Source organism: Callithrix jacchus, chromosome 9, assembly GCF_049354715.1.
Source record: "Callithrix jacchus isolate 240 chromosome 9, calJac240_pri, whole genome shotgun sequence".
NCBI classification, from domain to species: domain Eukaryota; kingdom Metazoa; phylum Chordata; class Mammalia; order Primates; family Cebidae; genus Callithrix; species Callithrix jacchus.
Window position 1 is genome coordinate 57,559,141 of NC_133510.1, and position 14,740 is coordinate 57,573,880.

Below are 14,740 nucleotides of genomic sequence, written 5' to 3' on the forward strand. Positions count from 1 at the left end.
CTAGATTTTACTTCTCTGGAAGCCTCAAGTTAGTCTTCCCAATTTCCTATGTAACATCTTGGGCATCTGTCTTCTCAAACTTAATATGTCCCAAAGACAGTTACTCATTTCTACTTTCTCTCCATCAGAGTAACTACACCGATACTCATCTGGTTTATTAAACCAAATATTTCCACTATGTCCTTGATTCCTGTCCTTTTTGCTATCCCCTTATCAAATATCTGACCCAATTCCAATGTCTTTATATCCAAAGTATATCACAAATATGTCTACTTGTCTTCCTCCCTACTGATAGCTTTATAGGTCAGACCATCATCTTAACTTGCGTGGGCCGTAGCACCAGCATCCTAGCTATTCCCCCTATTTTTACTACATTTACCTCCTACAACACTGTTTATGCAGCAGCAATTTTTAATGTGATATTTAAAAAACGTAAATCAGATCATTTTAATTGCCTGGTTGTTTCAAAGCCCCCTCCACTTTCAGTTTCCAGTGGCTTCCCACTGTACTTCGAATAAATCCCAGTTCTTTTTCATGGTCAGTGGGCTTCTGTGGACTGACTCCTGCCAGGACCACTCTGCTGACTCATGCATACCGCCCCTCCCATACTGCCTTCTGTCTATTTCTCTATTTCTATTCCTTTTATTTTCCCAGAATATGCTGATATGCTCCCCTACCTTCCTCCTCCTCCTTCTCCTCTTCCTCTGCCTTCTTTTTCTTCTGATTCTTTTTCTGATTCTGATTCTGTTGCTTCTGCTTCTGTTTCTTCTGTAACTTCTCCTTCTGTTGCTTTTGCTTCTCTTGTTTCTGCTGCTGCTGCTTTTCGTTTCCTCACAGCTGGTTTATTTGGCTAAATCTTTCTCACCATCCTATCTAATGTTGTTTTAGCCCCCCAGGCACTGATCAATACTGAAAATTGTCACATTGGTTTATTTAGGTATTCATTTATTTTCTCCCTTCTGGAACATACATTCTATGACAGAGGGACTATGTTAGTTCTATTAATTACTTTATTTACAGTTCCCGAAATAGAACACAGTAGGTACTCAATACATATTTGCTGACATTCGAATTAGTGATTTTCTAAAATAGATCTGTGCTAATATATAGCAAGAAAATTCCAGGATATAATCCTTTTTTTGGATCAGAAAATAGATAAAACATGAAAATATTTTCACTGCTTTTTTTTCCTCCTATTGGCACTTATGCTATGATGTTCAGGAGGATACACTGGTGAAAAAACAGCAATCAGCACCAACACAAACACTGGAAAGGGTTTCATCTGCTGGAGTGAGTTGAGTCTGTCCCCGGGGAAAAGGCTGGCATATTATAGCTAGTCAGGATCCTACAATAGATTGTCTTTCAAAGTCAAAATTCAACCTGTCAAGATGTGGAGAAAATGATTTGTAGCCTGAAGAGATGGCAGATTAATATTTCTGAAAAACTGTGCACTAAACCCCTATAGCTACTTATTTGTTCTACTACTAAGACCTCCCTCCCTCTGGTGTAGGAAACGCTTTGCACAAAACAGCACATTTGCTTTGTATATAGACATTTCCCTTACCCCAAGATGGGGTTTCCCAGTGAGGTGTAACATTCATTAGCCCCTTTGGACAATGCAGCCTGCTGAAACAGACCTGTGTCTTTATCTCACAGATGCATTTCAGAATCAGAATGCACTGGGTGACTGGGGGAAGCTGTGATGTATGAAGCAGAAGGAAGATTGATTTTTCACAAGGTACCTTGTACCTGGAGTAATGAGAGTGGCAAATTACTTGCTCACTGAACAGACATGACAGGAATGTCATAGAGTAAATTTATATTTATGCAAACACATGGGGTCACAGAGGTGGGAATCCACAAAGTGACCTTATCTCTGGAAGATATCTCTTTAAATCACCAGTTTGCATTGGGAAGCCTACACTCAGCAAAGGCTGTATAGTAGCTGCCTAAAAACAAAATCTTCTAATGAATAATGTAATGCTCATGGTACAGTAAGAAATAGGATAAATTGTGGTGCCATTTTAAAATGAGAGTCTTCAACTCACAGGCTATTTTTGGTGTTCATCTTGGATTTTGTGGCAGTGGAACATAAAACATCTACTTTAATAGAGTAAAAGAAATGGAGTGATTTATCCTAGTCGTCGTAGGCCTTTAGAACCTCTCATTTGGTAATAGAAAAAGTCAGTGGTTGATGGGGAAGTGGATAATTTTTCTGTGTGTAGGCAGTCCAATGCATATAGAACACATAAGCGTCTCAGAACATTTGGGGCAGACAAAACAATTTAAAAAGTCTCTAAATGACAGAAGGATATGGCTGTGGTATTCAGCAAAAATATTTCAAGATTCCCAACACAACGGCTGATAAAATTTACTTTAAAAAGCACTGCTGATGCTTTTAGCTGTAAACTATTAAAAGAATATTAAAACAATAATTTTGTCCTGTTAATTTAAAAGTCAGCTGATTTTAGCAGGTAGTCTTGAATTTAGAATAGTTCTTTCCTGTTTGATATCCATCTGTTGATTATTCATCACTCATTTTTTGAGACCCTGGTTTGTGTCTGGAACTATGTTAAATGCAAGGTAGAGAGCAAAGAAACCAGCCAGGTTCTCAGGCAGCTCATTCCTAGTAACCCATATTGTAATGTTAGATACATCCAGAGATAATCAACGCTGTTAAGTCCAGCAGTGCAGATCGAGTCATCGGGAACAAGGCAGAACACATTCTGAGAGAGGTGTTATTTGCCCATGTTTATCCCTTTTGATCTTGTTTCTTAGAATCTCAACTGCAATACTCAATAGGGTCAGCTTAGTCTAGATATCCCTAAGAAACAATGGTGACATTCTTTAACCTGGTGCCTTATGAGACAACAGAAGGTGCATCTTCCTAAGTGCATCATGTGTGTTAGCTAAATCAATAATTGTGTTACTTTTATTGGGTAGATTCCACAATTATATCTACTTTGCAGATGGGAGATGAATGGAGAGGGAGTTGTGGTAACTTTCCTAAGGTCACTCAGATAGTTAGCAATCAAGGCCAGCCCGTTGCTGTGGAAACACAGTCTCCAACCACTCCAGGGAGTTTAGCCTCCAATGGAGAGGGGTAGGGTTAGAAAAGCTTTTGTTAAAAATAACTGAGCCCACCTTTGGAATTTTACACCTTTAGGCTGTAAAATTTACCATGAAATAAACTAAAATATGTTTATACTAGAGCGGAACTCAGGTGTTCATTTCTGGGACCTGTTCTCTAAGAATCTGGTAATTACATGTTGGTCCACTCTGAAATTCCCTTCCTTTAGATTGTTTTGATCCTCCTTTGTGCCCACACCTTTTTTGCCTCCTACCTGTATTTGTTGGACTGTTGCAACCTTGCCTGGGGACCCTAACTTTTATTCAAAAAGTTATTTTATCTTCTTTGTCTTTTGAGTGCTCCTTCTCACTGAGTTTTTCTTTCTTTTTTTTTCTTTTTTATTGCATTTTAGGTTTTGGGGTACATGTGCAGAACATGCAAGACAGTTGCATGGGTACACACATGGCAATGTGTTTTGCTGCCTTCCTCCCCTTCACCCACATTTGGCATTTCTCCCCAGGCTATCCCTCCCTAGCTCCCCGCCCCGCTGTCCCTCCCCTATTCCCCCCAATAGACCCCAGTGTTTAGTACTCCCTTCCCTGTGTCCATGTGTTCTCATTTTTCATCACCCGCTTATGAGTGAGAATATGCGGTATTTCATTTTCTGTTCTTGTGTCAGTTTGCTGAGAATGATGTTCTCCAGATTCATCCATGTCCCTACAAAGGACACGAACTCATCATTTTTGATTGCTGCATAATATTCCATGGTGTATATATGCCACATTTTCCCATTCCAGTCTATCATCGATGGCCATTTGGGTTGGTTCCAGGTCTTTACTGAGTTTTTCAAAGAGTACATAGTTTAAAAGCTTTGCAAAATGTGAGTTGTTATCTTTGGAAATTGGTTATTCTTCTCTGCTTGCAGGAGAATGTGGCTATGATTGCTTCCTTCTGGTCTGAGCATTTTGTGTTTTTTTCCATGTGGTATGTTTTTAAGGTAAAATTAAGATTTGAACTTACTTTCAGTGAGAAGGGTCCTGTACTGGAGCTCACGACTGTCCCTCTTTGCCAGATACATGGATCCACCAGGCTCTAATCACTTAGGGACATTCTAGTTTCATCATTGCATCTTCCTGAGCATTGTGTTAGGCTACGCTCATAATAGCAATTAGCTAACCCTTGTGTTTTCTGTATGTCTGGCATTATTCTAAGTGCTTTATCTTAAGTAATTTTGTAATAAGACCAACTCTAATAGGTAGGAAACATAATTTTCTGCATTTAACAGATAAAAAGCTTCCATGTAGGTAATAGGCTGTCAAGGTAGACCTAGTACTCCAGACTTCCCTGCCAAATAGTTACTGACATATTGGAGTCAAATTCAGCTTGTCCTGGGGAGGGGCAGAGAGGTCTTCTTAAAACATTTAATAGTGAATTTCAGTGTGGGACTTATTTCTTTACTTGGTCTTCTCTGTGACTCTTATTATTTTTTAGCTATGGCAGCCCCCCCGCACCTCCAGTTAATACACATCTACTAGTTGAGAATTTATTATGAGCAGGTCCTGCTCTAAGCACTTTATATATTTTAATACATTTCATCATCAAAGCCCTTTAAGAAAGCATTATTATTTTTCTTATTTCATAGTTGAATAAATTAAGGCAGTTGTTAATTTTGCCCAATGGCCCAAAGTTAGCAAACGTCAAAGCTGGGATTTGAGTCCAGGAAGTCTGGTTCTCAAGTTTCCCACTATTCAGTGCTATCATTACATTATCAATTATAAGGTGGTTGTAATTATAGCTGAATTATGCCAGTAGCCCACAAATTAATGAACCATACTATTTTATCCTTAAGTGCCTGTAAGAGCTAACAACATAAAACAAAAGTCAAGAACCAGTTCTTTTTTAAATGTACATCTCTTTCAATTAGAGTGTAAGCCTTTAATGATCAACTCCAGCAAGTGGACACAGATGTGGGCCACTGGGACCCACATGAGATGTTGCCACTGTGAGGGCCCAGTGCTGGAATCAGGCCTAATGTATGTTCTGAGAATCCATTCTGGTAGGCAAAGCGTGGCACTTAGGGATAAAGCAAAAGCAATATAGCCAGAGTACTCTTAAGGAGGGCAGTGGAGATGCAAGTGGGAAATCAGTGTGAAGAAACATTGTCCAGAGGTAGCAAAGAGCAGAACTAAGTTTCAGAAACAGTACTCCATGGGAGAGTGGTGGTGGGGGAAGGGGTCATAGAAAGAACAAACTGAGGTCTTCTACAGGTGCCCCAGAAAAGGAGTGAGGCCTGGGAAAATGGCAGCAGCTCAATTTCCAGAACTGGGGCCACACATGTGAGCCAGACTGACAAATGCCATGTAACTCCCAAAGCAATGGGCCAGGTCTCCTTAAGTTTTTTATTCTGAATGCTAGGTTTGAACCTAATGCCAGGAGGGAGGTCCAAGCCTAACAGAAGGGAAGATAAGTTATGGCTTTGGAAAAAAATGCTTTCTTGTTTTCAAAGGGAGCCCTTACCCACGGCATAGCCCCTCTCATTTATTGACCAACTATTTGACAAAACTATGGGGTTATGTATAGAGTTGAGTGCGTGCCATTGGTTGTACACTCTATTTTCCATTCCGACTGGTTCTTATGATGGAGTCAAGGTAGTATCCCTGGACATGCTGTCTAATGTGCACAGGAAAGGAGAAGAGAATCATTTTGTCTCCTATTCTATTTGTCTTGGAGGATCTATCAGAGTATTCTCCTTAATCAGAAAGTGGGAATGAAATCTGTTCAGACATGATATAACAACCACACTCAAGTCACTGGCATGAATGGAGAAAAAGAGTGACACTTAAAAGTTCCAGTAGCAGAGAACTTCAAATTATTTCTGTTTATCATTGCAGACCATTATGTAGTTTTCCAGCATACCATTGCCTTCTGAGTTATATTTTAACGTAGTCATCGGTTTTCATTCTTCACACCTTCAGAAAGAAAGATCAGAATCAGGCAAACAGCAAAGGTGAACTGAGGTGGAGGACACATGTTCCCCAGATGGTCCACAGATTGGCTAGTGTCCCCAAGTAGATTAAAACTTAATTGTATTATCATCTACATTTGATGTTTGTACAGTGTGGTGTCAGCAGATGGTATCAAGGGTTCTGTGAACTCGATTATTTTTATACAATTCTCAGTCTGGAAGGTGTAGGACTATGTTAGATAAAGGAAAAAGGACCAAAGCTGCCGTGGACCCCGGCATTATGTCATTCTTCTCTCTGTGTGCAAAACAGCAACTATTGTGAATGCCAGGAACTCTTTCTATATTCTTTATCAGATGCATAGAAAACTCACTGGTTTTGCTGTAGGATGATATGCTAGAAGGTACAAGAGATTCATAATCAGGGGACCTGCATATGGGTCCTAAAGCTGTCCCTTATGGGTATACTCTGGGCAAGTCACGTCACCCATCTAAGCCTCAGTTTCCCTATTTTTATAATATGGGTAAAAACATCTTATTCACTGTATTGAATTATGACTGTGAAATATTTCATCCATTTGAAAGAGGTTTGTAAAAATAAGAAACTATAAATTTAGATGCTTCCTATGGTAGAAACAAAGAAGTTTATTTAGCAAGTATTGTCATACTTCAATTAAGAAATGTGGCTGAATTTTATTAAGGAATGGAGTGAAAAACTCATAAAAGGAGGCAGGGTACCACATTTGAAATGCTTTTGTTTTTATTTCAGCTCAGATGTTATCTTTTAGCTTTTTTTCTCTCCCTCTCAAATTTTCTTTATTCTCTTATTATAACCCTCCTCATCATAGTACAAACATATTGCATGGTAGTTTTAAGATACAGTACATATTGGTAGCCTAGAGAACATATTTTTGTCATGTTTTCTTTTGTATTTATATGGAGTATCATAGTGATTCGGAAATGGTAAAGTCTTTCTGAAAAACGTTACAAACTATACTTTACTGATACCAATCTTTCCATTGAGCATCTCCAGTTTTTAAGATAGCTTGATTAAAGATAAATTCTGAGAAATGCAATGCATCTAATATTGAGATAGGCATTCACTCGTGTCCTACTAAAAGAGAGTAACTACAAATATTTGGAACTGCAAATCTTCAAAAAATGTTTTTCTATTTATATTAACTGGAAGTAGTAGTGGTGTCATGTGAGCTAGTGGCAAATATTTTATCCAAAGAACTTGTTGACGGGTTTTCTTTGGAGATGTTTGATCATCAAATGACAAAGAATTTGTATAGATTTTACATGTTTAAGCTGATGTCCTTTGCGGTCCCCCTGTGCCTTGCTGGTACCTACTACATTAAGGGTAAACACTTCCATGTGGCCGTCACATCCTAAATATTCTGATTCAGCTCCATTCTTCTAAGTTTACCTCTTATTCCTCAGCTTAATACACTTTAGAGTAGAGTCAAATGAGATTACTTGCCATTCATACTCTGCATGTTCTAAATTCTGTGTCTTTCCTCAACTAGCTCTTTTGGCTTGACACTGGTTTCTTCCTATCTCTGTATATTAAAATCTTATCAATATGTCAAGGTTTAGTTCAACTATTTCCTACTTCAGATCAAGGTCCAACATTTATTGAGGACCTACTTGGTGTAAGAAATAGTGAGAGTGCTTCACATACGTTATCTAATGCAGCTACCAAAACTGTGGGGTAACGGGTATTCAGAAGAATCTGTTCATTCTACCATGAGTTTTTCCAACTCAAGGACTAGAGAAGATCAGAATATTGGTAATTTTCTATTTTTTAATTTCATAGATAGAAAACTTGCATTAAAGTAATTTTCTTCAGTTCAAAGAACCAAATATGGGTGAGTACATACTTAGACTCAAACTGGCAGTTCTGACTATTGGTCTGGTGCTTTGCGTTTTTGGTCAAAATTTCATGAAGGCACCTTTTGATGCCTTGACTTTAGTAACTCTTTCTAAGCCACTATAATCCCTTCTTTGGTATTCATACATCATTCTCTTACTTACGTGAGCTCACAAATCTTTTATTCCTCTATTACAAGTTATTCGAAGGTAGCAGTAAACTGAGGCTTGCTGATTTATCCCTTATAGTGTCCACTCTGGGGCCTTGCGTAAGATGAAAACTTAGTAATTGCTATTTTGGATGCGTATATCGTATTTCCACAAATCAAACTTTGAGTAAGCAGCTGCATTTTTCTTATGTTTACATGATAGCAAGTGTGTCTGTGGTGCCTAATAATTACACTATTCCAATGACACATGTGTAGTAAATAATGCCTTGGCTATGTGGTTTCAGGCTAAGTGCCTTTTTGAATTTAATTAAGATAATGCCATTATATTCTTTTCTTTATGAAAATAAATGAAAAACAATACATTATCACAAACCCATAATCTACTTATTAGCTGAAAGATGAAAATTTTTTTGTTTACTATGCTATCATCAAACCCCCAATTAAGAATTTACAACTGTAATCAGATTATGGGCTCCATGTGTGTGCAGGTGGGGACCTTGCCATTTTCACAGATATATTGCCAGTGTTTAAAGTAACAGTAGATGTTTAATAATGTTTGTTAAGTCATCAGGTTGTAGTTTCATTGGAAGATGAACCTTTGGCTTTGTAGGTAAGGTATTATTAAGATTAAAACTTGAGAGACACTTTTTTTTTTTTTTTGAGATGGAGTTTCACTCTTGTTACCCAGGCTGGAGTGCAATGGCGAGATCTCAGCTCACCGCAACCTCCGCCTCCTGGGTTCAAGCAATTCTCCTGCCTCAGCCTCCCGAGTAGCTGGGATTACAGGCATGCACCACCAGGCCCAGCTAATTTTTTGTATTTTTAGTAGAGATGGGGTTTCACCATGTTGACCAGGATGGTCTCGATCTCTTGACCTCGTGATCCACCCACCTTGGCCTCCCAAAGTGCTGGGATTACAGGCGTGAGCCACCGCGCCCATCCGAGAGACACTTTTATATAGGTTGTTTCTTTTAATCTTTGCAACAACCTTGTTAGGTAGTTAAGGCAAGTATGTTACCTTTACTGTACAAAATAATCAACTGAGGCTCAAAGGGATTAAATGATTCCACAAATCATCTACCTAACAGGTGACCAAGTCTTGAATCCAAGTGTTGTTACTCCCAATCTTTCTGTGTTATGTAGCAAGTAGAATATCTAAACATAGAGCATTTGCAAGCAAATGAAGGTAGTCAGTTTTTAAGGTGCTTTCTGGAACGTTACATGTAATAAATTGGAGAGAATTTGACATTTGAAAGATGGTACCAACAGAGAAGCAATGGTACTGATCTTGGCGAAAGAGTCTAAATTTGAGCCAGTTCTGAATTGTCTTTTAAGCCTTACACTAGGAGAAAAACTAAGCATGGCCATTTTATTCTTTTACTCCTTTTGCCTCTGTTTCTAAGCTCATTCACAAGTTATTTAAGGCTTCAGAATTTTACCAAAGTCTTCGAAATATCCTTTTGTACTCTTCTTTTTTTTTTCTGTCAACTGAAAAAACCAGCTGACTTGTTTGGCATTTTTATACCTTGTGCTTTATTGTTTTCCTCCAGTGTTTTTCTGCCAACGCCAAAGTGCAGATGCTGTGATTGTTGTTTCTAGCTCAAGACATCTGTTTTTTCAGTAGGCCTTTTTCTTTCTTTCATTCTCAATTATAATCTTTATGTGCCACTGCTAAAGTATAGAGTGGATACATCAGATTCTGTCCTTGCAAAAATAAATACTCTGTGTTTAGCCTCTGGATTCTCCCATGTATGGCAAACTTAAAGTCGCATTTGTACATTAAACATCTCTAAATCTAAGAACTTCAAAGTACTCTTTCCTTCTGGCTCCTGAAGGAAAGCCCAGTTATTTCATATAATGACACTCATTTAAAGTCCATAAGTCTAGGCAAAATTTTCACTGTGGATAAATAAGAAACACAGGGAAAATAACCTAGATTTTCTTTTGTCTTCATATGCTCTCTTCCTGCTTTTATTTGTTTTTTTCTGATTCAAGTCACAGTTTAGACAGTACAGGAGTAAAAAGTGCTGTCAGTTCTAGAACCTACTAAGAAATAAGATGGCTTAGAACTGAAGTCACATCCTGGATGCCCACAGACTATATTTGGCATGCAGAATGTTCTCAGAAATGAGATCAATCGATAACATTTAAAAATGATCAATTTCAGATATGACTCTGGATTTCTGGCTCCTGAAGGAAAATGGGAGGAGGGGGTGGTACAAGACTCCCCTTCCCATGTGTCCTCAATGGGCTGAAGCTGAGGGGTTCCTGGAATTGAATTGGGCAGTGAGATGATTGAGCCCTCACTTCACTGACTTGCCTGCCTGGCTCCTACTGGCCCCATCATATATTTGTAGTCAATTTTTTCTATACAGTCATAAACTTACAATGTTTTGGCCAATGATGAACTGTACATACATCCAGTGGTGGTTCCATAAGATTTAATATGCTATTTTTACTGTATGTTTTCTATGTAATTAGATATACTCAGATACACAAACATCATTGTGTTACAGTTGCCTATAGGTTTGTGGCATAGAAGCAGTAAGTTATCCCACATAGCCTAGGTGCGTGGTAGGTTGTACCATATAGGTTTGTGTCAGTACACTCTATGAGATTCACACATTAAAATTGCCCAAGGATGAATTTCTTAGAATGTATCTTGATCATTAAGCAATGCATAACTGTTTATATATATCATTCTATTGACAAATAATCAGCTAAACTTATTTCTAGCCATGTATAATTTCTCTCTCTCTCTCTTTCTCTCTCTCTCTCTTTTTAGCATTTTAAACAAACCCATGGCCAAGGCATTTTTTTTTCATAGGTCCAGAAAAAAATTTAGTAGGAATTATTCTAACATATTCTATTTTACATTATAGAAATATGACATTAGAATAATTGCTTTCATTATCAAACTTTTTTTTTTTTGACAAGTGGCACAGCTAGCTGAGGGTGTATTTTGGGAAAAAAAAGACAATCGAATTATTTTGTAGTTGGAGGCATGGGCAAGGGGGGTCTGCAGGCAGTAAACTGCCCCTGCAGGTGGGCTGAGACCTAGGGCTGAGCCTCAGGTGGGTCTCCTGTTCCCTGTGCTCCGCTGCACAGCAGCCTCTCTCATGGACTCCAGGACAGCTACAGGAGGGGTAGGGTGGGAGGGGCTGCTGCAGCTGTTCACTTGGGCAGGATGTCAGAGATCTCAGATACTGGCTTCCCATTGAGGATCTTCACAACCACGGCTCTTGTGGAGCTTATTGTGGCTGAAGGAGCTGGAGCCCACGCCAGAACCAAAGCTGGAGCCCAGGCGATAGCTGAGGCCAGGGTCTGTGAGGCTCCCTGGGCCAAGCTCAGCTCACCTGCATAGCCGCTAGTGGCCTTTGTATCGATACTCATATTCTGCATCCCAGGCTTCAGCTGGCTCTCCTCACCCTCCAGTGGCTTCCTGTAGGTTGTGCTCTCGTTGTCCAGGGCCAGCTTGACGTTCCTCAGATCCTGGTACTCATGCAGTTGCCCCACCATGTCCTGCTTGGCCTGCTGCAGGGCGGCCTCCAGCTCGGACAGCTTGGCATTGGCATTTTTAATGACCAGCCGCCTGTGCTGCTTGGCATCTGTGATAGCAGCCACCAGGTACGCCATCTGGCCTTTGAGACCCTCAGTCTCAGCCTGAAGCTGGCTGATGTTCTGGTTCATCACGGAGATTTCAGTCTTTGTGCGCTGAAGTCATCCCCATGTTTCCCAGCAAGCGTCTGCAGCTCCTTATATTTGACCTGGTACATGATCTCAGCCTCAACCCAGCTGCGCTGGTGATCTCGTACTGGGCCTTGACCTCAGCGATGATGTTGTCCATGCTTAGGGAGTGGCTGTCATCCATAGACAGCACCACAGATGTGTCCAAGATCAGGGACTGCAGCTCCCGGATCTCCTCAGGATACAGCTGCCTGAGGAAGTTGATCTCATCAAGCAGCCCTTCCAGGTGAGACTCCACCTCGTTCATGTAAGCTTCATCCACATCCTTCTCGATGAAGACAAATTCATTCTCCATCTCTCTATGCTTATTGATCTCATCTTTATACTTGTTCTTGAAGTCCGCCACCAGCCCCTGCATGTTGCCAAGCTCCGCTTCCAGCTTCAGCTTCTCCTGGCCCAGCATCTTCAGCTGCCACCTAAGGTTGTTGATGTAGCTCTAGAATATGTTGTCTGTATTGCTCCAAGCCCTCTTCTGGGGCTGCAGGATGCTCCACTTGGTCTCCAGCATCTTGTTCTGCTGCTCCAGGAATTGTATCTAGTCTATGAAGGAAGCAAACTTGTTGTTGAGGGTCTTGATCTGCTCCTTCTCCTGGGTGTGCAGGGCGTGGATATTGGGATTCACCTCCAAGTTAAGGGAGCTCAGCAGGCTCTGGTTGACCATGTTGGTGGTGATGAATTCCATACTGCTAGCCCCACCATATCCACCATGCAGGCCACCCTGGAAGCTGCTGTTGACCTCTCGGGAGAAGCTCGAGGAGCTGATGTGGGCACCAGGCCCACTCATGTAGCAGTGGCTGCTGAAGGCCCAGGGGCTGGAGGTGCTCACCTTATAGGACTTCTGGGTCATGCTGATGTACGTGGTGGAGGCAGGAGTGGAGGCAGGTGGGCTGAACCAGGTGGAGATTCCAGAAGGAGCAGAGAAGGTGCTGCTTCTTCATTATCAAACTTTTAATGGAAAGAACTTTGGGCCTGAAGCTGGAAGAACTTTTTAAACATTTTTTGAGACAGGGTCTTGCTGTGTCACCCAGGCTGGAGTGCAGTGGTGCCATCACACTTCACTGCAGCCTCTAGCTTCTGTCTTTAAGTGATTCTCATTCTTTGGCCTCCCAAAGCATTGAGGCAGCCACAGCATGAACCACTGTGCCTGGTGGATAACTGGTTTGGAGTTCTGGCTGTGCTACTTACTAACTTTGACTTTGAACAAGTCACTTCCCTTCTCTGAGCCTGCTCCCTCATCTCTGCAAGCGGGATGATTCCATCTGCCAGCCTCATGATCATGTGAACCAAAGATGATCACAGATGTAAAAGTTCTTAGTATACCATATGGCACTGTGCAAAAGTAAGTTACTTTGTGGGGAAATAAAGCTATAGCGTATGGTTTGTCAAGGAGCTTAGCTTCTATTTACAGATACAAGACTTACATATAATATAAACAACAATTGAAAGCATTCTGCTGCCTACAAGAATAGAGTCATTAAATGTTATTGGACATAAGAAAATGTGTGTGATCATGTAGAGTAACCAAACTCAAAATTAAAAGCACATCTGTAGTGTTTCTCCCATTTATTTATTTTATTCAACAAATACTTATCCTGCACCTACTCTGATAAGAAACATCATAAATGCTGGAAATAAAGTAGTGAAATAGAAGGCATAGGTTTGTGCTCTTATAGTAGACGGTATTCAGGTAGGGGGAGAGAGGAACAATAAGCAAGCAAATAGATTAATACTATTTCAAATACTGTTCAGTGTCAGGAAGAAAATACATGTAGCTTATATGGTAGAGCCAATAAGCAGAGCTGTTCTCATTATGAGTCTTGCCATCTTATCTGCTATTCTTCATTTTAATTGTTGTAACATAGACATAATATAAAGTTTACCATGTTAGCTTTTTTTGTACATTTCATCGGCATTAAGTACATTCACAGTGTTGTACATTACCACTATGTATTCCAGAACTCTTTTAAAAATCATCCTGTACAAAGACTCTGTGTTTGTTACATAATAACTCACCACTTCCCCCTCCCTTTAGCTCCTGGTAATCTCTATTCTACTTTCTGTTGCAATACATTTACCTATTCTAGGTACCTCTCAGGTGAGTATAATCATACAGTATTTGTACTTCTGTGTCTAGCTTATTTTACTTAACATGTTCCAAGTTCATTTATGTTATAATTTCTTCTTAATATTCTTTTGTATGTGTGTGTGTATATGTATATGTATGTGTGTGTGTATACACACACACACATACACACACATATATATATATCACAATTTGTTTATTCATTTACCCTATTACCTATTTAGTATGACTTGGTAATAAGTCTATTTTGTAGACTACTATACAGTTTGTGAAGTATTCTCATGTCTATTGTACATTGCGAGAAGAGTGTTAACTTGGGTATTACTGGTTAAATTGTTGCTAAACAGTAGTGATACCTGGCACTGTTGGTTTGTGTAGTATTCTACCTGATGTGTCTTGAACTCTTCTCCCTAGCAATTGAAGTAATAGGATATCAATTGGGAGGAAATAAGGTCACTAGGTTTTCAGCAAATACAAAATGACGATGGCTGTAGTTTGGACGAGTTCTTCATATCCCCGTAATGTAGGGCTTTCCTCAGGGTGTTCTTTGGAGAATTTTTAGAAAATAGACCCAGGTAATAGGCTTCCACCACCTCCCTGGTGCATAATTTGACAATAGAATACATCTTACCATTGGGAAAATTTCTCAAGATTGAACATTTAACCACTTGACTATTGCTTGGCCGCATGATTGCATACTGCAGGAAAATACCTGCATCATGACAGGAAACCAAATTCATCCATAAGGAAAATGGTAGGCCTGGAACAACGTGGCTCATGGCAAAGAGAAGTTAGAGTAGTCACTATTATGTAATTGATTTTATTCCTACAGGGAA

The 14,740-nt window shown here is 39.9% G+C and overlaps 1 protein-coding gene and 1 pseudogene across 4 annotated transcripts in view; one reads left to right on the forward strand and one right to left on the reverse strand.

Moving 5' to 3' along the window:
* Positions 1–14,740, forward strand: part of TAFA2 (TAFA chemokine like family member 2) — a 490,392-nt gene that overhangs the window by 298,395 nt on the left and 177,257 nt on the right. The window lies entirely within an intron of this gene.
* On the reverse strand, positions 11,249–12,668 carry LOC144577770 (keratin, type II cytoskeletal 8 pseudogene; annotated as a pseudogene).